The sequence below is a fragment of the Somniosus microcephalus genome, unplaced genomic scaffold (assembly GCF_052327205.1).
Source record: "Somniosus microcephalus isolate GS21.2 unplaced genomic scaffold, FLI_Smic_1.0 unresolved_chr4, whole genome shotgun sequence".
Lineage (NCBI taxonomy): Eukaryota > Metazoa > Chordata > Chondrichthyes > Squaliformes > Somniosidae > Somniosus > Somniosus microcephalus.
Window position 1 is genome coordinate 2,210,711 of NW_028225182.1, and position 25,597 is coordinate 2,236,307.

At 43.1% G+C, this 25,597-nt stretch overlaps 2 non-coding genes across 2 annotated transcripts; both read left to right on the forward strand.

The window, feature by feature from the left end:
* The first annotated feature begins 20,392 nt into the window (after window positions 1-20,392).
* Window positions 20,393-20,465, forward strand: trnav-aac (transfer RNA valine (anticodon AAC)). Its single transcript has one exon. It is a non-coding gene; the product is annotated as a tRNA-Val (tRNA).
* A 4,026-nt stretch (window positions 20,466-24,491) lies between these two features.
* trnav-aac (transfer RNA valine (anticodon AAC)) lies at window positions 24,492-24,564 on the forward strand. Its single transcript has one exon. It is a non-coding gene; the product is annotated as a tRNA-Val (tRNA).
* The last annotated feature ends 1,033 nt before the right edge of the window (window positions 24,565-25,597 follow it).

A 25,597-nucleotide genomic window follows, 5' to 3' on the forward strand; every position in this document is an offset into this window, starting at 1 on the left:
GAGAGACTGTGTGTGAGAGTGTGTGTCAGAGAGAGACAGTGTGTGAGAGAGTGAATCTGAGAGAGACAGTGTGAGAGAGTGACTCAGAGACAGTGTGTGAGAGAGTGAGTCTGAGAGAGACAGTGTGGGAGAGAGAGTCTGAGAGAGACAGTGTGTGAGAGAGTGAGTCTGAGAGAGACAGTGTGGGAGAGTGAGTCTGAGAGAGACAGTGTGTGAGAGAGTGAGTCTGAGAGAGACAGTGTGTGAGAGAGTGAGTCTGAGAGAGACAGTGTGTCAGAGAGTGTGTCAGAGAGAGACAGTGTGTGAGAGAGTGAATCTGAGAGAGAGTGTGTGTGTGAGAGAGAGTCAGAGAGAGAGTCTGAGAGAGAGTTTCTGAGAGAGAGAGTCTGAGAGAGGCAATGTGTGAGAGAGACAGTGTGTGTGAGAGTGAGTCTGAGAGAGACACTGTGTGTGAGAGTGAGTCTGAGAGAGACAGTGTGTGAGAGTGAGTCTGAGAGAGCCCGTGTGTGAGAGAGTGAGTCTGAGAGAGACAGTGTGTGAGAGAGTGATTCTGAGAGAAACAGTGTGGGAGAGAGCGTCTGAGAGAGACAGTGTGTGAGAGAGTGAGTCTGAGAGAGACAGTGTGTGAGAGAGAGTCTGAGAGAGCCCGTGTGTGAGAGAGTGAGTGTGAGAGAGTCTGAGAGAGACAGTGTGTGAGAGAGTGAGTCTGAGAGAGACAGTGTGTCAGAGAGTGAGTCTGAGAGAGACAGTGTGTGAGAGAGAGTGTGTGAGAGAGAGTGAGTCTGAGAGAGACAGTGTGAGAGAGTGAGTCTGAGAGAGACAGTGTGTGTGAGAGTGAGTCTGAGAGAGACAGTGTGTGAGAGTGAGTCTGAGAGACAGTGTGTGAGAGAGTGAGTCTGAGAGAGACAGTGTGTGAGAGAGTGAGTCTGAGAGAGCCAGTGTGTGAGAGTGTCTGAGAGAGACAGTGTGTGAGAGAGGGTCTGAGAGAGCCTGTGTGTGAGAGAGTGAGTGTGAGAGAGTGAGTCTGAGAGAGACAGTGTGTGAGAGAGTGAGTCTGAGAGAGACAGTGTGTCAGAGAGTGAGTCTGAGAGCGACAGTGTGTGAGAGAGTGAGTCTGAGAGAGAGTGTGTGAGAGTCTGAGAGAGACAGTGTGAGAGAGAGTCCGAGAGAGCCCGTGTGTGAGAGAGTGAGTGTGAGAGAGTGAGTCAGAGAGAGACAGTGTGTGAGAGAGTGAGTCTGAGAGAGACAGTGTGTGAGAGAGTGAGTCTGAGAGAGACAGTGTGTGAGAGTGAGTCTGAGAGACGGTGTGTGAGAGAGTGAGTCTGAGAGAGACAGTGTGTGTGAGAGTGAGTCTGAGAGAGACAGTGTGTGAGAATGAGTCTGAGACAGTGTGTGAGAGAGTGAGTCTGAGAGAGACAGTGTGTGAGAGAGTGAGTCTGAGAGAGACAGTGTGTGAGAGAGTGAGTCTGAGAGAGACAGTGTGTGTGAGAGTGAGTCTGAGAGAGACAGTGTGTGAGAATGAGTCTGAGAGACAGTGTGTGAGAGAGTGAGTCTGAGAGAGACAGTGTGTGAGAGAGTGAGTCTGAGAGAGAGTGTGTGAGAGAGAGTCTGAGAGAGACAGTGTGTGAGAGAGAGTCTGAGAGAGCCCGTGTGTGAGAGAGTGAGTGTGAGAGAGTGAGTCAGAGAGAGACAGTGTGTGAGAGAGTGAGTCTGAGAGAGACAGTGTGTCAGAGAGTGAGTCTGAGAGCGACAGTGTGTGAGAGAGTGAGTCTGAGAGAGAGAGTGTGTGAGAGTGAGTCTGAGAGAGACAGTGTGTGAGAGTGAGTCTGAGAGACAGTGTGTGAGAGAGTGAGTCTGAGAGAGACAGTGTGTGTGAGAGTGAGTCTGAGAGAGACAGTGTGTGAGAATGAGTCTGAGAGACAGTGTGTGAGAGAGTGAGTCTGAGAGAGACAGTGTGTGAGAGAGTGAGTCTGAGAGAGACAGTGTGTTAGAGAGTGAGTCTGAGAGAGACAGTGTGTGTGAGAGTGAGTCTGAGAGAGACAGTGTGAGAATGAGTCTGAGAGACAGTGTGTGAGAGAGTGAATCTGAGAGAGACAGTGTGTGAGAGAGTGAGTCTGAGAGAGCCAGTGTGTGAGAGTGTCTGAGAGAGACAGTGTGTGAGAGTGAGTGTGAGAGAGATAGTGTGTGAGCGAGTGAGTGTGAGAGCGACAGTGTGTGAGAGAGTGAATCTCAGAGAATCAGTGTGTGTGAGAGAGTGAGTCTGAGAGAGAGTGTGTGAGAGAGTGAGTCTGAGGGAGGCGGTGTGTGAGAGTGAGTCTGAGAGAGAAAGTGTGTGTGAGAGTGAGTCTGAGAGAGACAGTGTGTGAGAGAGTGAGTCTGAGAGAGACAGTGTGTGAGAGTGAGTCTCAGAGAGACAGTGTGTGAGAGTAAGCATCTGAATGAGGGAGGATCAGAAAGGGAGGGAGTGCGAGAGATGGTGTGGATACAAGAGTGAGAAGGAGCGAGACTAGGGGCGACAAAGGGGAGAGACTGTATAATTGAGAAGGACAGAGAAAAGGGGAAAAGTGTCTGTTTGTGTCCGAGAACTAAGTGATAAAAAACGTGAGAGTTTGGATAGGAGGGACAGGGAGAGGGAGAGAGAGACAGAATGGGTAAATAACAAAAAACTGAGTTGTGGTTAACAGCTGTTATTTGCACTGGAATGATTTAAACAATAGTGATCCCCAGGGGTCAGTGTGGGCACCATTACTTACCTCAATATATGTGGATATGATTGACCTGAATTTGGGTGTTTGGAGCACAATATCAAACATTGCAGCTTCCACAAAGATAAGGAGTGAGGTTAACCATGAAGAGGACTGTAGACAACTTCAGGAGGAGGTAGACAGGTGAGCAGATTGGACAGGTCGATGTCAGATGGAAATTAATGCAGAGATGTGAGGTGAGAAGAATGAGAGGAAATAGACACTATACGGTAAAACTGTAGAAGGAGTGGAGGAGCAGAGAGATTCAGGGATTCAGATACACAAATCTTTAGAAGTGGGAGGCAAGTTGATAAAGCTGTTTTGCAAAATTCCACATGGAATACAAGGAATTATAAATAAGGACACAGAGTATAAATGGAGAGTTAATGCTACACCTGGGCACATCATTGTTTGGGCCACAGTCAGAATATTGTCTCCAGTTTTTGGTGCATTACTTTAGTAAGAATGTCGGGGCCATGGAGAGGTGCAGAAGAGATTCACTGAGATGATCCCAAGGACGGGAGACTTCACAGAACTTTTCTTATGAGAAGAGAAGTTGAAAAGGGGTCAGATAAAAGGGTTCAACATTTTGAGGGTGTTTTTGTTCAATTAACTGATAAAAAAAACTATCCCCACTGGTTAGTGAGTCGGTAACCAGAGGATATCAATTTAAGACCAAAATAATTAAGTGCCAGGTTGATTTTTCCTTTTCTACACAATGTCTTCCTGAACACATTTACAGTCTCATTACTGTTTGTCAAACCTTCTACTTTTGTGCCATCAGCAAATGTTGAGATTGTGAAAATCCGAACAGTCTCTGCATAGGGAGAAGAAAAGTGGGCCCAGCACTGAGCCCTGGGGTAACCACTTCCAACCCTTCCCCAATCTGAGCAACTCCCATTAACACTGAGCCTCTGCTTTCGATCCTCAGCCAACTTTCTCCCCGCACTGTTCCACTTCCTTTTAAACTGCCCACCTGAACAGAGTGGCCATTACCCCGGGGATCCCCAGTTACCTGAACAGAGTGGCCATTTACCCGGGGATCCCCAGTTACCTGAACAGAGTGGCCATTACCCCGGGGATCCCCAGTTACCTGAACAGAGTGGCCATTACCTCGGGGATCCCCAGTTACCTGAACAGAGTGGCCATTACCCCAGGGATCCCCAGTTACCTGAACAGAGTGGCCATTACCCCGGGGATACCCAGTTACCTGAACAGAGTGGCCATTACCCCCGGGGATCCCCAGTTACCTGAACAGAGTGGCCATTACCCCGGGGATCCCCAGTTACCTGAACAGAGTGGCCATTACCCCGGGGATCCCCAGTTACCTGAACAGAGTGGCCATTACCCCGGGGATCCCCAGTTACCTGAACAGAGTGGCCATTACCCCGGGGATCCTCAGTTACCTGAACAGAGTGGCCATTACCCCGGGGATCCCCAGTTACCTGAACAGAGTGGCCATTACCCCGGGGATCCCCAGTTACCTGAACAGAGTGGCCATTACCCCGGGGATCCCCAGTTACCTGAACAGAGTGGCCATTACCCCGGGGATCCCCAGTTACCTGAACAGAGTGGCCATTACCCCGGGGATCCCCAGTTACCTGAACAGAGTGGCCATTACCCCGGGGATCCCCAGTTACCTGAACACCGTTGTTCGCCATGTCCCTGATTTCACTTTACGTCCTTCACAGTCTCATCGAATTGTCTCGGTGCCGCCTGGCCATGTGATGATCCAAAGCGGTTTCCAGTCGGAATTAAGTATTTTCCAGAACATTTCTTCAACACCGGTGAAAATTCCTTCTCAAAATTCCTGGAAGTTTCAGCAAGACTTCTCCTGTGGAAAAAAAGAGACATTGGGTTAGGGGACGGAACAATTAAGGACCGTTCTGAAGTACTCGGTGTCGGCCTTGGCTCATTGGTAACACTCTCTCGCTTCTAGAATCATAAAGGTTGTGTGTTCAAGCCCCCCTCCAGAGAGTTCAGCACAAAATCCAGGCTGACACTGCAGTGCGGTGCTGAGGGAGTGCCGCACTGTCGCAGTTGCCATCTTTTGGATGGGACATTAACGCGAGGCCCTGTCTGCCCTCTCAGGTGGATGTAAAGAATCTCATGGCATCATTTCGAAGAAGAGTGGCCGTGTTCTCCCCGGGGTCCGGGGCCAATATTTCTCCCTTGATCAACATCACTAAAGTGGATTATTTGGCCATTGGCCACAGTGTTGTGTGTGGGATCTTGCTGTGCCCACAGTGCTGTTTGTGGGATCTTGCTCTGCCCACAGTGCTGTGTGTGGGATCCTGCTGTGCCCACAGTGCTGTGTGTGGGATCCTGCTGTGCCCACAGTGCTGTGTGTGGGATCTTGCTGTGCTCAAAGTGCTGTGTGTGGGATCTTGCTGTGCCCACAGTGCAGTGTATGTGATCCTGCTGTGCTCACAGTGCAGTATGTGGGATCTTGCTGTGCTCACAGTGCTGTGTGTCGGATCTTGCTGTGCCCACAGTGCTGTGTGTGGGATCTTGCTGTGCTCACAGTGCAGTGTAAGGGATCTTGCTGTGCTCACAGTGCTGTGTGTGGGATCTTGCTGTGCACACAGTGCTGTGTGTGGGATCTTGCTGTGCCCACAGTGCTGTGTGTGGGATCTTGCTGTGCCCACAGTGCTGTGTGTGGGATCTTGCTGTGCTCACAGTGCAGTGTAAGGGATTTTGCTGTGCTCACAGTGCTGTGTGTGAGATCCTGCTGTGCCCACAGTGCTGTGTGTGGGATCTTGCTGTGCCCACAGTGCAGTGTATGGGATCCTGCTGTGCCCACAGTGCTGTTTGTGGGATCTTGCTGTGCCTGCCACTTTTCCTGGAGTGAGCTCCCTTCACAAGGCTTCCGTTGTGTGTGAGGCTCTGGGCCGGGCTGAGGCTGTGAAAGACGATGGGGAAATGCAGGTTGTCCCGGGCTCCCGCTATCCGGGCCGCCCTCCCTCTAATCTCAGCGCCCGCCCGCCCGCTCGCTCTCTCTGGCCGGAGACTGGAGCCGCCCCCTCACCCCTGACCTTCGGCCCCGGGACAAACCGCCAATCAGCGGCCTTCTGACGTCAGCCAGCATTGTGGCGTCACTCGCCGCCCGGTCGCCATCTTGCTGTAACCCAGCTCACTGCGCAGGCGCGCTGTTGCGGCCATAAAACCGCGCGATTAAAAGGAAAAGTGTCGTCAGTTTCCTGCAAAATCACCGCTCGCTCTTAACGGAGAGACTGAAAGTTTGTCCCGCGCCGCAGAGAGAAAGTGGCGGCTCATCGGGTGCCTCAGGTGCGCATGTGCGAGCTATGCCCCCAGAGTGCAGTGCGGCCTGTGTCACAGAGATAGGGACCTTTCGCTGTCGCTTGGCATTGTGGGAGTTGCAGTCCGCCATTGCGCACCGGCTACAATTCATTGCGAAAGCATTGGACTGCAGATCTAAAGGTCCCTGGTTCAATCCAGTGTCTCGCCAATTTTGTTTAATTTGTTTCTGCTTCACCATAAGAGGAGAGATTTTCCGATCTCGAATCCGGCCTCCCAGACCAATAGGAATTAATTTGGTCCCCTCATCTATGATTTGGATGAGGGGACCAAATGTTGTACGCAAAGCTGGATGGGAATGTAAGTTGCCTGTAAGCTGATGATACAAAGTTGTTAGGAGGATGCAAGTAGGCTTCAGGGGGATATAAACAGGCTAAGTGAGTGGGCAAGAACATGGCAAATGAATATAATCTAGAGAAATGTGAAGTTATCCACTTTGGTAGGAAAAACAGAAAAGCAGAGTATTTTTGAAATGGTGAGAGATTGGGAAATGTTGTTGTTCAGAGGGACCTGGGTGTCCTTGTAAAAGAATCATGGAAAGTTAAGCAAGTAATTAGGAAAGAAAATGGTATGTTGGCCTTTATTACAAGAGGATATGAGTACAAGAGTAAAGACTTCTTACTGCAATTACATAGGACCCTGGTGAGACCATACCTGAAGTATTGTGTACAGTTTTGCTCTCCTTACCTCAAGAAGGATATACTTGCCATAGAGGGAGTGCATGTAGGGGTTTGCAAAATCCCCTCAGCCCCCGAAGATCGGGAAATATTAACCCACATCGTGGACGAAGAGTTTGCGTCATTTAACTTGTCTCTGGGTTGGACAGTGTGTGGTCTGAAAACATCATGTGAGAGAATAGGTTTTTTCTGTGAAATAGCCGGTCCCGATATATTTTACAAATCTTGCCCCAGATCGCTGATCTCTCAAGCAATGAAGATTTTAAACTATTCTCCTAAAATGCAATGTGTAAAATGAGATATGGGTTAACAGTTCAGGAGAAGCAAAGAGCAAAATAAATGAATGAAGTTTCGACTGTCCCTCAGTAACCATATTATCATGTCTTTCATTCTGCAAAATAAAGTTACCGGTTAATTAATGGTGATTATAGCAGTTCTTATTTATTCACATTAGATGCATGTAATTAATTTAATAAAATTACATCGCATTCATGAATAAGAAACGGTGATATCAAAATTTCCTCCCTAACCGGGAATCGAACCCATCTCGCGATACTGATAGGAATACGTTATTGAATCATTTAATGGTGCCTCAAAAAATATCACACTGCTAAATTAAAATCATTGCTTTAATGTGTTTTGGTGTTGAAGGGGATTGAAAAAAGCCCAGACTGCGCCCGCGGTGAGACAGAGTTCGAACTTACAAAGATGTTGGTGCTGTGAAGTAACAGCTGGGCGAAAGCTGACACCGATTAAAGGACGAGAAACCGCTCAATATAAAGGATGAGCTCACAAACGTTAATTTCTGTATTCTGTGTAAAAGGACTCCCAAATTCTTGAATATACTCAAGGACTGAGCATCCACTGCCCTCTGAGGTTGAGAATTGCAAAGATTCACAAGCCTCTGAGTGAAGAAATGTCTCCTCATCTGAGTCTCAAATGGCCGGCCCCTTATCCTGAGACTCTGCCTCCTAGTTCGAGACTCTCCAGCCAGGGGAAACAACCTCTCATCTTCTACCGTTTCAAGCCCTCCAAGAAAATTGTACCTTTCAATGACAACAAGTCTCGTACTTCTGAACTCCAGAGATTATAGGCCCAATCTACTCAATCTCTCCGCATAGGACAATCCTATCATCATTGAAAACAATCAGGTTTGATTCCCAGTCAGGGATTTCAGTTCTGACAAAGGCAATTGAAGTCTGTGAGAATCTTATTAATTGTATTAAAACCAACAAAAATGTGTGTTGCACACTGAAGGAAATTGTAACATGTTTGCTGGGTGACAGTCAAACATTAAAAACTTTCTTCATAGATTCATAGATTTATAGCCAAAGGCGACAGCTCGATCCAACGTTTCCGTCGTGTCGTGGTTATCACGTTCGCCTAGCACGCGAAAAGTGTCCGGTTCGAAACCGGGCGGCAACATTCTGTAAATCATGTTTATTTATGTCGTAGAAAAATGGATCAATTCGCATTTGTTATGCAATGTAACAAAGTCCTGTTACATTTGTGTTATTCTGTACAGTTCTGCACACACACAGAACACTACGGTGTCGCTCGCTCACTTCCGTTTCCGGACCTGACCGTGCAGACAGCCCCTCTCAAAGCTGCACATTCCGGCTGCTTTCAGTTGAATTGTGAAAGATTATTCAAGGATCCTGCAGCTTTACCTCGTGTTCACAACAGCAGATCTAAGCCGCGTTTCTGCAAACTACAAACCATGTTTTCCAGAATTCCAAGGTGTATACGGAACTCAAACATTAAACTTCCCTTCATTAACCACAGGGGTTCAGGCAATTTTCTCTGATTCTATAAAACGTTATTAAAGTTTGACTGTCATCCGTTATACATGTTAACAATTCCTGCAGAGTGCAACAAAATGTTGTGGGTGGATTATTGATAATATAAACAATTATGAAGTGTCTCACAGACTTCAATGATCCCTTAATAACTTTGGTTAACTAAAATCTATCAATCGCAGGTTAAAATGAGCAATTCATGATGCATCTTTGAACGAGCTATCCAATCAGTCCCAGTCCGCAGGTCGTCCCCCATAGCCCTGCTGACACTCCTGCCAGTGGAAACTTTTTCCCCCATAATTTTGATCACCTCTATTAAATCTCCCCTGACCAGTGATTAATGGAGTTCAACGCGTTCAATGTCAGATCATCCACTTGGGGCCTAGCAAAGATTGGTCAGTGTGTGGTCTGAAAACATCATGTGAGAGAATAGGTTTTTTCTGTGAAATAGCCGGTCCCGATAAATTTTACAAATCTTGCCCCAGATCGCTGATCTCTCAAGCAATAAAGATTTTTAAATATTCTCCTAAACTGCAATGTGTAAAATGAGATATGGGTTAACAGTTCAGGAGAAGCAAAGAGCAAAATAAATGAATGAAGTTTCGACTGTCCCTCAGTAACCATATTATCATGTCTTTCATTCTGCAAAATAAAGTTACCGGTTAATTAATGGTGATTAAAGCAGTTCTTATTTATTCACATTAGATGCATGTAATTAATTTAATAAAATTACATCGCATTCATGAATAAGAAACGGTGATATCAAAATTTCCTCTCCAACCGGGAATCGAACCCAGCTCGCAACACTGATAGGAATACGTTATTGAATTATTTAATGGTGCCTCGAAAAATGTCACGCTGCGAAATTAAAATCACTGCTTTAATGTGTTTTGGTGTTGAAGGGAATTGAAAAAAGCCCAGATTGCGCCCGCGGTGAGACAGAGATCGAACTTACAAAGAAGTTGGTGCTGCGAAGTAACCGCTGAGCGAAAGCTGACACCGATTAAAGGACGAGAAACCGCTCAATATAAAGGATGACCTCACAAACGTTAATTTCCCTATTCTGTGTAAAAGGACTCCCAAATCCTTGAATATACTCAATGACTGAGCATCCACTGCCCTCTGATGTTGAGAATTGCAAAGATTCACAAGCCTCTGAGTGAAGAAATGTCTCCTCATCTGAGTCTCAAATAGCCAGCCCCTAATCCTCAGACTCTGCCCCCCAGTTCTAGACTCTCCAGCCAGGGGAAACAACCTCTCAGCTTCTATCCTTTCTAGCCCTCCAAGAAAATTATACCTTTCAATGAGAACACCTCTCGTTCTTCTGAACTCCAGAGATTATAGGCCCAATCTGCTCAATCTCTCCTCATAGGACAATCCTATCATCATTGAAAACAATCAGGTTTGATTCCCAGTCAGGGATTTCAGTTCTGACAAAAACCATTGAAGTCTGTGAGAATCTTAATAATTGTATTAAAACCAACAAAAATGTGTGTTGCACACTGAAGGAAATTGTAACATGTTTGCTGGGTGGCAGTCAAACTTTAATAACTTTCGTCAGAGATTCATAGATTTATAACAAAAGGCGACTATTTTTTTCGGCGTTTCCGTAGAGTAGTGGTTATCACGTTCGCCTAACACGCGAAAAGTCCGCGGTTCGAAACCGGGCGGAAACATTTTGTAAATCATGATCATTTAAATCGTTGAAAAATGGTTCAATTCCCATTTGTTATGCAAAGTAACAAAGTCCTGTTACATTTGTGTTATTCTCTCCAGTTATGCACACACACAGAACACTACGGTGTCACTCGCTCACTTCCGTTTCCAGCCCTGACCGTGCAGACAGCCCCTCTCAAAGCTACACAACCCGACTGCTTTCAGTTGAATTGTGAAAGATTATTCGAGGATCCTGCAGCTTTACTTCGGTTCACAACAGCAGATCGAAGCCGCGTTGCTGCAAACAACAAACCATGTTTTCCAGAATTCCAAGGTGTATACGGAACTCAACCATTAAAATTCCCTTCATTAGCCTCAGGGGTTCAGGTAATTTTCTATGATTCTATAACAAGTTATTAACGTTTGACTGTCATCCGGTATACATGTTAGCAAGTCCTGCAGTGTGCAACAAAATGTTGTGGGTTGATTAATGATAATAGAAACAATTACGAAGTGTCTCACAGACTTCAATGATTCCTTAATACCATTGTTTGATAAAAAGCTATCAATCGCAGGTTAAAATGAGCAATTCATGATGCATCTTTGAAAGAGCTATCCAATCAGTTCCACTCCGCTGCTCTTCCCCCATAGCCCTGCTGCCACTACTGCCAGTGGAAACTGTTTCCCCCATAATTTTGATCACCTCTATTAAATCTCCCCTGACCAGTGATTAATGAAGTTCAACGCGGGCAAGTATCAGATCATCCACTTGGGGCCGAGCAAACATCGGTCAGTGTGTAGTCTGAAAACATCATGTGAGAGAATAGTTTTTTTCTGTGAAGTAGCCGGTCCCGTTAAATTTTACAAATGTTGCCCCAGATCGCTGCTCTCTCAAGCAATGAACATTTTAAACCATTCTCCTAAAATGCAATGTGTAAAATGAGATATGAGTTATCAGTTCAGGAGATGCAAAGAGCAAAATAAATGAATGAAGTTTCGGCTGTCCCTCAGTAACCATATTATCATGTCTTTCATTCTGCAAAATAAAGTTACCGGTTAATTAATGGTGATTAAATCAGTTCTTATTTATTCACATTAGATGCATGTAACTAATTTAATAAAATTACATCGCATTCATGAATAAGAAACGGTGATATCAAAATTTCTTCCCTAACCGGGAATCGAACCCATCTCGCGATACTGATAGGAATACGTTATTGAATCATTTAATGGTGCCTCAAAAAATATCACACTGCTAAATTAAAATCATTGCTTTAATGTGTTTCGGTGTTGAAGGGGATTGAAAAAAGCCCAGACGGCGCCCGCGGTGAGACAGAGTTCGAACGTACAAAGAAGTTGGTGCTGTGAAGTAACAGCTGGGCGAAAGCTGACACCGATTAAAGGACGAGAAACCGCTCAATATAAAGGATGAGCTCACAAACGTTAATTTCTGTATTCTGTGTAAAAGGAATCCCAAATTCTTGAATATACTCAATGACTGAGCATCCACTGCCCTCTGAGGTTGAGAATTGCAAAGATTCACAAGCCTCTGAGTGAAGAAATGTCTCCTCATCTGACTCTCAAATGGCCGGCCCCTTATCCTGAGACTCTGCCTCCTAGTTCGAGACTCTCCAGCCAGGGGAAACAACCTCTCATCTTCTACCGTTTCAAGCCCACCAAGAAAATTGTACCTTTCAATGACAACAAATCTCGTACTTCTGAACTCCAGAGATTATAGGCCCAATCTACTCAATCTCTCCTCATAGGACAATCCTATCATCATTGAAAACAATCAGGTTTGATTCCCAGTCAGGGAATTCAGTTCTGACAAAGACAATTGAAGTCTGTGAGAATCTTATTAATTGTATTAAAACCAACAAAAATGTGTGTTGCACACTGAAGGAAATTGTAACATGTTTGCTGGGTGACAGTCAAACTTTAAAAACTTTCTTCATAGATTCATAGATTAATAGCCAAAGGCGACTGCTTGATCCAGCGTTTACGTCGTGTAGTGGTTATCACGTTCGCCTAACACGCGAAAAGTGTCCGGTTCGAAACCGGGCGGCAACATTTTGTAAATCATGTTCATTTATGTCGTAGGAAAATGGATCAATTCGCATTTGTTATGCAATGTAACAAAGTCCTGTTACATTTGTGTTATTCTGTGCAGTTCTGCACACACACAGAACACTACGGTGTCGCTCGCTCACTTCCGTTTCCGGACCTGACCGTGCAGACAGCCCCTCTCAAAGCTGCACATTCCGGCTGCTTTCAGTTGAATTGTGAAAGATTATTCAAGGATCCTGCAGCTTTACCTCGTGTTCACAACAGCAGATCTAAGCCGCGTTTCTGCAAACGACAAACCATGTTTTCCAGAATTCCAAGGTGTATACGGAACTCAAACATTAAACTTCCCTTCATTAACCACAGGGGTTCAGGCAATTTTCTCTGATTCTATAAAACGTTATTAAAGTTTGACTGTCATCCGTTATACATGTTACCAATTCCTGCAGTGTGCAACAAAATGTTGTGGGTGGATTATTGATAATATAAACAATTATGAAGTGTCTCACAGACTTCAATGATCCCTTAATAACGTTGGTAAACTAAAATCTATCAATCGCAGGTTAAAATGAGCAATTCATGATGCATCTTTGAACGAGCTATCCAATCAGTCCCACTCCGCAGGTCGTCCCCCATAGCCCTGCTGACACTCCTGCCAGTGGAAACTTTTTCCCCCATAATTTTGATCACCTCTATTAAATCTCCCCTGCCCAGTGATTAATGGAGTCCAATGCGGGCAAGTGTCAGATCATCCACTTGGGGCCTAGCAAAGATTGGTCAGTGTGTGGTCTGAAAACATCATGTGAGAGAATAGGTTTTTTCTGTGAAATAGCCGGTCCCGATAAATTTTACAAATCTTGCCCCAGATCGCTGATCTCTCAAGCAATGAAGATTTTAAACTATTCTCCTAAAATGCAATGTGTAAAATGAGATATGGGTTAACAGTTCAGGAGAAGCAAAGAGCAAAATAAATGAATGAAGTTTCGACTGTCCCTCAGTAACCATATTATCATGTCTTTCATTCTGCAAAATAAAGTTACCGGTTAATTAATGGTGATTATAGCAGTTCTTATTTATTCACATTAGATGCATGTAATTAATTTAATAAAATTACATCGCATTCATGAATAAGAAACGGTGATATCAACATTTCTTCTCTAACCGGGAATCGAATCCAGCTCGCAACACTGATAGGAATACGTTATTGAATTATGTAATGGTGCCTCGAAAAATGTCACGCTGCTAAATTAAAATCACTGCTTCAATGTGTTTTGGTGTTGAAGGGGATTGAAAAAAGCCAGACTGCGCCCGCGGTGAGACAGTGTTCGAACTTACAAAGAAGTTAGTGCTGCGAAGTAACCGCTGAGCGAAAGCTGACACCGATTAAAGGACGAGAAACCGCTCAATATAAAGGATGAGCTCACAAACGTTAATTTCTGTATTCTGTGTAAAAGGACTCCCAAATTCTTGAAAATACTCAATGACTGAGCATCCACTGCCCTCTGAGGTTGAGAATTGCAAAGATTCACAAGCCTCTGAGTGATTAAATGTCTCCTCATCTGACTCTCAAATGGCCGGCCCCTTATCCTGAGACTCTGCCTCCTAGTTCGAGACTCTCCAGCCAGGGGAAACAACCTCTCATCTTCTACCGTTTCAAGCCCACCAAGAAAATTGTACCTTTCAATGACAACAAATCTCGTACTTCTGAACTCCAGAGATTATAGGCCCAATCTACTCAATCTCTCCTCATAGGACAATCCTATCATCATTGAAAACAATCAGGTTTGATTCCCAGTCAGGGAATTCAGTTCTGACAAAGACAATTGAAGTCTGTGAGAATCTTATTAATTGTATTAAAACCAACAAAAATGTGTGTTGCACACTGAAGGAAATTGTAACATGTTTGCTGGGTGACAGTCAAACTTTAAAAACTTTCTTCATAGATTCATAGATTTATAGCCAAAGGCGACAGCTTGATCCAGCGTTTACGTCGTGTAGTGGTTATCACGTTCGCCTAACACGCGAAAAGTCCCCGGTTCGAAACCGGGCGGCAACATTCTGTAAATCATGTTCATTTATGTCGTAGAAAAATGGATCAATTCGCATTTGTTATGCAATGTAACAAAGTCCTGTTACATTTGTGTTATTCTGTGCAGTTCTGCACACACACAGAACACTACGGTGTCGCTCGCTCACTTCCGATTCCGGACCTGACCGTGCAGACAGCCCCTCTCAAAGTTGCACATTCCGGCTGCTTTCAGTTGAATTGTGAAAGATTATTCAAGGATCCTGCAGCTTTACCTCGTGTTCACAACAGCAGATCTAAGCCGCGTTTCTGCAAACGACAAACCATGTTTTCCAGAATTCCAAGGTGTATACGGAACTCAAACATTAAACTTCCCTTCATTAACCACAGGGGTTCAGGCAATTTTCTCTGATTCTATAAAACGTTATTAAAGTTTGACTGTCATCCGTTATACATGTTAACAATTCCTGCAGTGTGCAACAAAATGTTGTGGGTGGATTATTGATAATATAAACAATTATGAAGTGTCTCACAGACTTCAATGATCCCTTAATAACTTTGGTAAACTAAAATCTATCAATCGCAGGTTAAAATGAGCAATTCATGATGCATCTTTGAACGAGCTATCCAATCAGTCCCACTCCGCAGGTCGTCCCCCATAGCCCTGCTGACACTCCTGCCAGTGGAAACTTTTTCCCCCATAATTTTGATCACCTCTATTAAATCTCCCCTGCCCAGTGATTAATGGAGTCCAATGCGGGCAAGTGTCAGATCATCCACTTGGGGCCTAGCAAAGATTGGTCAGTGTGTGGTCTGAAAACATCATGTGAGAGAATAGGTTTTTTCTGTGAAATAGCCGGTCCCGATAAATTTTACAAATCTTGCCCCAGATCGCTGATCTCTCAAGCAATGAAGATTTTAAACTATTCTCCTAAAATGCAATTTGTAAAATGAGATATGGGTTAACAGTTCAGGAGAAGCAAAGAGCAAAATAAATGAATGAAGTTTCGACTGTCCCTCAGTAACCATATTATCATGTCTTTCATTCTGCAAAATAAAGTTACCGGTTAATTAATGGTGATTATAGCAGTTCTTATTTATTCACATTAGATGCATGTAATTAATTTAATAAAATTACATCGCATTCATGAATAAGAAACGGTGATATCAAAATTTCTTCTCTAACCGGGAATCGAACCCAGCTCGCAACACTGATAGGAATACGTTATTGAATTATGTAATGGTGCCTCGAAAAATGTCACGCTGCTAAATTAAAATCACTGCTTTAATGTGTTTTGGTGTTGAAGGGGATTGAAAAAAGCCAGACTGCGCCCGCGGTGAGACAGTGTTCGAACTTACAAAGAAGTTGGTGCTGTGAAGTAACAGCTGGGCGAAAGCTGACACCGATTAAAGGACGAGAAACCGCTCAATATAAAGGATGAGCTCACAAACGTTAATTTATGTATTCTGTGTAAAAGGACTCCCAAATTCTTGAAAATGCTCAATGACTGAGCATCCACTGCCCTCTGAGGTTGAGAATTGCAAAGATTCACAAGCCTCTGAGTGAAGAAATGTCTCCTCATCTGACTCTCAAATGGCCGGCCCCTTATCCTGAGACTCTGCCCCCAAGTTCTAGACTCTCCAGCCAGGGGAAACAACCTCTCAGCTTCTACCCTTTCAAGCCATCCATGAAAATTGTACCTTTCAATGAGAACTCCTCTCGTTCTTCTGAACTCCAGAGATTATAGGCCAAATCTACTCAATCTCTCCTCACAGGACAATCCTATCATCATTGAAAACAATCAGGTTTTATTCCCAGTCAGGGATTTCAGTTCTGACAAAGACCATTGAAGTCTGTGAGAATCTTAATAATTGTATTAAAACCAACAAAAATGTGTGTTGCACACTGAAGGAAATTGTAACATGTTTGCTGGGTGGCAGTCAAACTTTAAAAACTTTCTTCATAGATTCATAGATGTATAGCAAAAGGGGGTTGGTTGATGCAGCGTTATCGTAGTGTAGTGGTTATCACATTCGTCTAACGCACGAAATAGTCCCCGATTCGAAACCGAGCGGAAACATTTTGTAAATCATGTTCATTTAAATCGTAGAAAAATGGATCAATTCGCATTTGTTATGCAATGTAACAAAGTCCTGTTACATTTGTGTTATTCTGTACAGTTGTGCACACACACAGGACACTACGGTTTCGCTCGCTCCCTTCCGTTTCCAGCCCTGACCGTGCAGACAGCTTCTCTCAAAGTTGCACATTCCGGCTGCTTTCAGTTGAATTGTGAAAGATTATTCAAGGATCCTGCAGCTTTACCTCGGTTCACAACAGCAGATCTAAGCCCCGTTTCTGCAAACTACAAACCTTGTTTTCCAGAATTCCAAGGTGTATACGGAACTCAACCATTAAAATTCCCTTCATTAACCACAGGGGTTCAGGCAATTTTCGATGATTCTATAAAAAGTTATTGAAGTTTGACTGTCATCCGGTATACATGTTAGCAATTCCTGCAGTGTGCAACAAAATGTTGTGGGTTGATTAATGATAATAGAAACAGTTATGAAGTGTCTCACAGACTTCAATGATCCCTTAATACCGTTGGTTAACTAAAATCTATCAATTGCAGGTTAAAATGAGGAATTCATATTGCATCTTTGAAAGAGCTATCCAATCAGTCCCACTCCGCTGCTCTTCCCCCAAAGCCCTGCTGACACTCCTGCCAGTGGAAACGGTTTCCCCCTTAATTTTGATCACCTCTATTAAATCTCCCCTGACCAGGGATTAATGGAGCTCAACGCGGGCAAGTATCAGATCATCCACTTGGGGCCGAGCAAAGATCAGTCAGTGTGTGGTCTGAAAACATCATGTGAGAGAATCGGTTTTTTCTGTGAAATAGCCGGTCCCGTTAAATTTTACAAATGTTGCCCCAGATCGCTGCTCTCTCAAGCAATGAACATTTTAAACCATTCACCTGAAATGCAATGTGTTAAATGAGATATGGGTTAACAGTTCAGGAGATGCAAAGAGCAAAATAAATGAATGAAGTTTCGACTGTCCCTCAGTAACCATATTATTATGTCTTTCATTCCGCAAAATAAAGTTACCGGTTAATTAATGGTGATTAAAGCAGTTCTTATTTATTCACATTAGATGCATGTAATTAATTTAATAAAATTACACCGCATTCATGAATAAGAAACGGTGATATCGAAATTTCTTCCCTAACGGTGAATCGAACCCAGCCTGCAACACTGATAGGAATAAATTATTGAATCATTTAATGGTGCCTCGAAAAATATCACACGACTAAATTAAAATCACTGCTTTAATGTGTTTCGGTGTTGACGGGGATTGAAAAAAGCCCAGACTGCGCCCGCGGTGAGACAGAGTTCGAACTTACAAAGAAGTTGGTGCTGCGAAGTAAATGCTGAGCGATAGCTGACACCGATTAAAGGACGAGAAACCGCTCAATATAAAGGATGAGCTCACAAACGTTAATTTCTGTATTCTGTGTAAAAGGACTCCCAAATCCTTGAATATACTCAATGACTGAGCATCCACTGCCCTCTGAGGTTGAGAATTGCAAAGATTCACAAGCCTCTGAGTGAAGAAATGTCTCCTCATCTGACTCTCAAATGGCCGGCCCCTTATCCTGAGACTCTGCCCCCTAGTTCTAGACTCTCCAGCCAGGGGAAACAACCTCTCAGCTTTTACCCTTTCAAGCCCTCCATGAAAATTGTACCTTTCAATGAGAACTCCTCTCGTTCTTCTGAACTCCAGAGATTATAGGCCCAATCTACTCAATCTCTCCTCATAGGACAATCCTATCATCATTGAAAACAATCAGGTTTGATTCCCAGTCAGGGATTTCAGTTCTGACAAAGACCATTGAAGTCTGTGAGAATCTTAATAATTGTATTAAAACCAACAAAAATGTGTGTTGCACACTGAAGGAATTTGTAGCATGTTTGCTGGGTGGCAGTCAAACTTTAAAAACTTTCTTCACAGATTCATAGATGTATAGCAAAAGGCGGTTGTTTGATGCAGCGTTTTCGTAGTGTAATGGTTATCACGTTCGCCTAACACGTGAAAAGTCTCCGATTCGAAACCGGGCGGCAACATTTTGTAAATCATGTTCATTTAAATCGTAGAAAGATGGATCAATTCCCATTTGTTATGCAAAGTAACAAAGTCCTGTTACATTTGTGTTATTCTGTACAGTTATGCACACACACAGAACACTACGGTGTCGCTCGCTCACTTCCGTTTCCAGCCCTGACCGTGCAGACAGCCTCTCTCAAAGCTACACAATCCGGCTGCTTTCAGTTGAATTGTGAAAGATTATTCAAGGATCCTGCAGCTTTACTTCGGTTCACAACAGCAGATCGAAGCCGCGTTGCTGCAAACAACAAACCATGTTTTCCAGAATTCCAAGGTGTATACGGTACTCAACCATTAATATTACCTTCATTAACCTCAGGCGTTCAGGTAATTTTCTATGATTCTATAACAAGTTATTAAAGTTTGACTGTCATCCGGTATACATGTTAGCAATCCCTGCAGTGTGCAACAAAATGTTGTGGGTTGATTAATGATAATAGAAACAATTATGAAGTGTCTCACAGACTTCAATGATTCCTTAATACCGTTGGTTGACTAAAAGCTATCAATCGCAGGTTAAAATGAGCAATTCATGATGCATCTTTGAAAGAGCTATCCAATCAGTCCCACTCCGCTGCTCTTCCCCCATAGCCCTGCTGACACTCCTGCCAGTGGAAACTGTTCCCCCATAATTTTGATCACCTCTATTAAACCTCCCCTGACCAGTGATTAATGGAGTTCAACGTGGGCAAGTATCAGATCATCCACTTGGGGCCGAGCAAAGATCGGTCAGTGTGTGGTCTGAAAACATCATGTGAGAGAATAGGTTTTTTCTGTGAAGTAGCCGGTCCCGTTACATTTTACAAATGTTGCCCCAGATCGCTGCTCTCTCAAGCAATGAACATTTTAAACCATTCTCCTAAAATGCAATGTGTAAAATGAGATATGAGTTATCAGTTCAGGAGATGCCAAGAGCAAAATAAATGAATGAAGTTTCGACTGTCCCTCAATAACCATATTATCATGTCTTTCATTCTGCAAAATAAAGTTACCGGTTAATTAATGGTGATTAAAGCAGTTCTTATTTATTCACATTAGATGCATGTAATTAATTTAATAAAATTACATCGCATTCATGAATAAGAAACGGTGATATCAAAATTTCTTCCCTAACCTTGAATCGAACCCAGTCGGCAACACTGATAGGAATAAATTATTGAATCATTTAATGGTGCCTCGAAAAATATCACACTACGAAATTAAAATCACTGCTATAATGTGTTTCGGTGTTGAAGGGGATTGAAAAAAGCCCAGACTGCGCCCGCGGTGAGACAGAGTTCGAACTTACAAAGAAGTTGGTGCTGTGAAGTAACAGCTGGGCGAAAGCTGACACCGATTAAAGAACGAGACACCGCTCAATATAAAGGAAGAGCTCACAAACGTTAACTTTCTGCATTCTGTGTAAAAGGACTCTCAAATCCTTGAATATACTCAATGACTGAGCATCCACTGCCCTCTGGTGTTGAGAATTGCAAAGATTCACAAGCCTCTGAGTGAAGAAATGTCTCCTCATCTGAGTCTCAAATAGCCGGCCCCTAATCCTCAGACTCTGCCCCCCAGTTCTAGACTCTCCAGCCAGGGGAAACAACCTCTCAGCTTCTATCCTTTCTAGCCCTCCAAGAAAATTATACCTTTCAATGAGAACTCCTCTCGTTCTTCTGAACTCCAGAGATTATAGGCCCAATCTGCTCAATCTCTCCTCATAGGACAATCCTATCATCATTGAAAACAATCAGGATTGATTCCCAGTCAGGGATTTCAGTTCTGACAAAGACCATTGAAGTCTGTGAGAATCTTAATAATTGTATTAAAACCAACAAAAATGTGTGTTGCACACTGAAGGAAATTGTAACATGTTTGCCGGGTGACAGTCAAACTTTAATAACTTTCGTCAGAGATTCATAGATTTATAACAAAAGGCGACTAATTTCTCCAGCGTTTCCGTAGTGTAGTGGTTATCACGTTCGTCTAACACACGAAAAGTCCCCGGTTCGAAACCGGGCGGAAACATTTTGTAAATCATGTTCATTTAAATCGTAGAAAAATGGATCAATTCCCATTTGTTATGCAAAGTAACAAAGTCCTGTTACATTTGTGTTATTCTGTACAGTTGTACACACACACAGAACACTACGGTGTCGCTCGCTCACTTCCGTTTCCAGCCCTGGCCGTGCAGACAGCCCCTCTCAAAGCTACACAATCCGGCTACTTTCAGTTGAATTGTGAAAGATTATTCAAGGATCCTGCAGCTTTCCTTCAGTTCACAACAGCAGATCGAAGCTGCGTTGCTGCAAACAACAAACCATGTTTTCCAGAATTCCAAGGTGTATACGGAACTCAACCATTAAAATTACCTTCATTAACTTCAGGGGTTCAGGTAATTTTCTATGATTCTATAAAAAGTTATTGAAGTTTGACTGTCATCCGGTATACATGTTAGCAATTCCTGCAGTGTGCAACAAAATGTTGTGGGTTGATTAATGATAATAGAAACAATTATGAAGTGTCTCACAGACTTCAATGATTCCTTAATACCGTTGGTTGACTAAAAGCTATCAATCGCAGGTTAAAATGAGCAATTCATGATGCATCTTTGAAAGAGCTATCCAATCAGTCCCGCCCCGCTGCTCTTCCCCCATAGCCCTGCTGACACTCCTGCCAGTGGAAACTGTTTCCCCCATAATTTTGATCACCTCTATTAAACCTCCCCTGACCAGTGATTAATGGAGTTCAACGCGGGCAAGTATCAGATCATCCACTTGGGGCCGAGCAAAGATCGGTCAGTGTGTGGTCTGAAAGCATCATGTGAGAGAATAGGTTTTTTCTGTGAAGTAGCCAGTCCCGTTAAATTTTACAAATGTTGCCCCAGATCGCTGCTCTCTCAAGCAATGAACATTTTAAACCATTCTCCTAAAATGCAATGTGTAAAATGAGATATGAGTTATCAGTTCAGGAGATGCCAAGAGCAAAATAAATGAATGAAGTTTCGACTGTCCCTCAGTAACCATATTATCATGTCTTTCATTCTGCAAAATAAAGTTACCGGTTAATTAATGGTGATTAAAGCAGTTCTTATTTATTCACATTAGATGCATGTAATTAATTTAATAAAATTACATCGCATTCATGAATTAGAAACGGTGATATCAAAATTTCTTCCCTAACCGTGAATCGAACCCAGCTCGCGATACTGATAGGAATACGTTATTGAATAATTTAATGGTGCCTCGAAAAATATCACACTGCTAAATTAAAATCATTGCGTTAATGTGTTTCGGTGTTGAAGGGGATTGAAAAAAGCCCAGACTGCGCCCGCGGTGAGACAGAGTTCGAACTTACAAAGAAGTTGCTGCTGTGAAGTAACAGCTGGGCGAAAGCTGACACCGATTAAAGGACGAGAAACCGCTCAATCTAAAGGATGAGCTCACAAACGTTAATTTCTGTATTCTGTGTAAAAGGACTCCCAAATTCTTGAATATACTCAATGACTGAGCATCCACTGCCCTCTGAGGTTGAGAATTGCGAAGATTCACAAACCTCTGAATGAAGAAATGTCTCCTCATCTGAGTCTCAAAGGGCCGGCCCCTTATCCTGAGACTCTGCCTCCTAATTCGAGACTCTCCAGCCAGGGGAAACAACCTCTCATCTTCTACCGTTTCAAGCACTCCAAGAAAATTGTACCTTTCAATGACAACACAACTCGTACTTCTGAACTCCAGAGATTATAGGCCCAATCTACTCAATCTCTCCTCATAGGACAATCCAATCATCATTGAAAACAATCAGGTTTGATTCCCAGTCAGGGATTTCAGTTCTGACAAAGACAATTAAAGTCTGTGAGAATCTTAATAATTGTATTAAAACCAACAAAAATGTGTGTTGCACACTGAAGGAAATTGTAACATGTTTGCTGGGTGACAGTCAGACATCAATAACTTTCTTCATAGATTCATAGATTTATAGTCAAAGGCGACATATTTATTCAATGTTTCCGTAGTGTAGTGGTTATCACGTTCGCCTAACACGCGAAAAGTGTCCGGTTCGAAACCGGGCGACAACATTTTGTAAATCATGTTCATTTATGTCGTAGAAAAATGGATCAATTCGCATTTGTTATGCAATGTAACAAAGTCCTGTTACATTTGTGTTATTCTGTACAGTTCTGCACACACACAGAACACTACGGTGTCGTTCGCTCACTTCCGTTTCCGGACCTGACTCTGCAGACAATCCCTCTCAAAGCTGCACATTCCGGCTGCTTTCAGTTGAATTGTGAAAGATTATTCAAGGATCCTGCAGCTTTACCTCGGTTCACAACAGCAGATCTAAGCCGCGTTTCTGCAAACTACAAACCATGTTTTCCAGAATTCCAAGGTGTATACGGAACTCAAACATTAAACTTCCCTTCATTAACCACAGGGGTTCAGGCAATTTTCTCTGATTCTATAAAACGTTATTAAAGTTTGACTGTCATCCGTTATACATGTTAACAATTCCTGCAGTGTGCAACAAAATGTTGTGGGTTGATTATTAATAATGGAAACAATTATGAAGTGTCTCACAGGCTTCAATGATCCCTTAATAACGTTGGTTAACTAAAATCTATCAATCGCAGGTTAAAATGAGCAATTCATGATGCATCTTTGAACGAGCTATCCAATCAGCCCCACTCCGCTGCTCTTCCCCCATAGCCCTGCTGACACTCCTGCCAGTGGAAACTTTTTCCCCCATAATTTTGATCACCTCGATTAAATCTCCCCTGACCAGTGATTAATGGAGTTCAACGCGTTCAAGTGTCAGATCATCCACTTGGGGCCTAGCAAAGATTGGTCAGTGTGTGGGCTGAAAACATCATGTGATAGAATAGGTTTTATCTGTGAAATAGCCGGTCCCGATAAATTTTACAAATCTTGCCCCAGATCGCTGATCTCTCAAGCAAAGAAGATTTTAAACTATTCTCCGAAAATGCAATGTGTAAAATGAGATATGGGTTAACAGTTCAGGAGATGCAAAGAGCAAAATAAATGAATGAAGTTTCGACTGTCCCTCAGAAACCATATTATCCTGTCTTTCATTCTGCAAAATAAAGTTACCGGTTAATTAATGGTGATTATAGCAGTTCTTATTTATTCACATTAGATGCATGTAATTAATTTAATAAAATTACATCGCATTCATGAATAAGAAACGGTGATATCAAAATTTCTTCTCTAACCGGGAATCGAACCCAGCTCGCAACACTGATAGGAATACGTTATTGAATCATTTAATGTTGCCTCGAAAAATGTCACACTGCTAAATTAAAATCACTGCTTTAATGTGTTTCGGTGTTGAAGGGGATTGAAAAAAGCCCAGACTGCGCCCGCGGTGAGACAGAGTTCGAACTTACAAAGAAGTTTGTGCTGCGAAGTAACCGCTGAGCGAAAGCTGACACAGATTAAAGGACGAGAAACCGCTCAATATAAAGGATGAGCTCACAAACGTTAATTTCTGTATTCTGTGTAAAAGGACTCCCAAATCCTTGAATATACTCAATGACTGAGCATCCACTGCCCTCTGAGGTTGAGAATTGCAAAGATTCACAAGCCTCTGAGTGAAGAAATGTCTCCTCATCTGAGTCTCAAATGGCCGGCCCCTTATCCTGAGACTCTGCCTCCTAGTTCTAGACTCTCCAGCCAGGGGGAACAACCTCTCAGCTTCTACCCTTTCAAGCCCTCCATGAAAATTGTACCTTTCAATGAGAACTCCTCTCGTTCTTCTGAACTCCAGAGATTATAGGCCCAATCTGCTCAATCTCTCCTCATCGGACAAACCTATCAACATTGAAAACAATCAGGTTTGATTCCCAGTCAGGGATTTCAGTTCTGACAAAGACAATTGAAGTCTGTGAGATCTTAATAATTGTATTAAAACCAACAAAAATGTGTGTTGCACACTGAAGGAAATTGTAACATGTTTGCTGGGTGGCAGTCAAACTTTAAAAACTTTCTTCATAGATGCATAGATTTATAGCAAAAGGCGATTATTTGATTCAGCGTTTTCGTAGTGTAGTGGTTATCACGTTCGCCTAACACGCGAAAAGTCCCCGGTTCGAAGCCGGGCGGTAACATTTTGTAAATCATGTTCATTTAAATCGCAGAGAAATGGACCAATTCGCATTTGTTATGCAATGTAACAAAGTCCTGTTCCATTTGTGTTATTCTGTACAGTTGTGCACACACACAGAACACTACGGTTTCGCTCGCTCACTTCCGTTTCCAGCCCTGACCGTGCAGACAGCCCCTCTCAAAATCGCACATTTCGGCTGCTTTCAGTTGAATTGTGAAAGATTATTCAAGGATCCTGCAGCTTTAACTCGGTTCACAACAGCAGATCTAAGCCCCGTTTCTGCAAACTACAAACCATGTTTTCCAGAATTCCAAGGTGTATACGGAACTCAACCATTAAAATTCCCTTCATTAACCACAGGGGTTCAGGCAATTTTCTATGATTCTATAAAAAGTTATTGAAGTTTGACTGTCATCCGGTATACATGTTAGCAATTCCTGCAGTGTGCAACAAAATGTTGTGGGTTGATTAATGATAATAGAAACAATTATGAAGTGTCTCACAGACTTCAATGATCCCTTAATACCGTTGGTTAACTAAAATCTATCAACATACACTTAATATTCGTTTAGGTAAATTTTGTCAAGGTTTAAAATTTTAAGTTTTACATTCATATTTCAAAACATTCAATTTGAATTTTAAATCATAGATTCATAGAATCATAGATTGATACGGCACATGAGGAGCCCATGCAGCCCATTGAGTCTGTGCTGGCACTTTGAAAGAGCTCTTCAAATAATCCCACTCCCCTGATGTTTCGCACAGAATCACACAGAAACCCAGAAATGCAGATAGAGGCCATTTCGGCCCATCGAGCCTGCACCGACACATGTCCCACCCGATTCCCGTAACCCCTACACGAACACATATCCCACCCTATCCCCGTAACCCCACGTATTTAATCCCCCTAACACTAAGGGTCAATTTATCATAGCCAATCAACCTAACCTGCACACCTGCAAATTTCTCCTTTACAATGATTTATTCAATTCTCTTTTGAAAGTTACTATTGTGTCTGCTCCACCGCCCTTTCA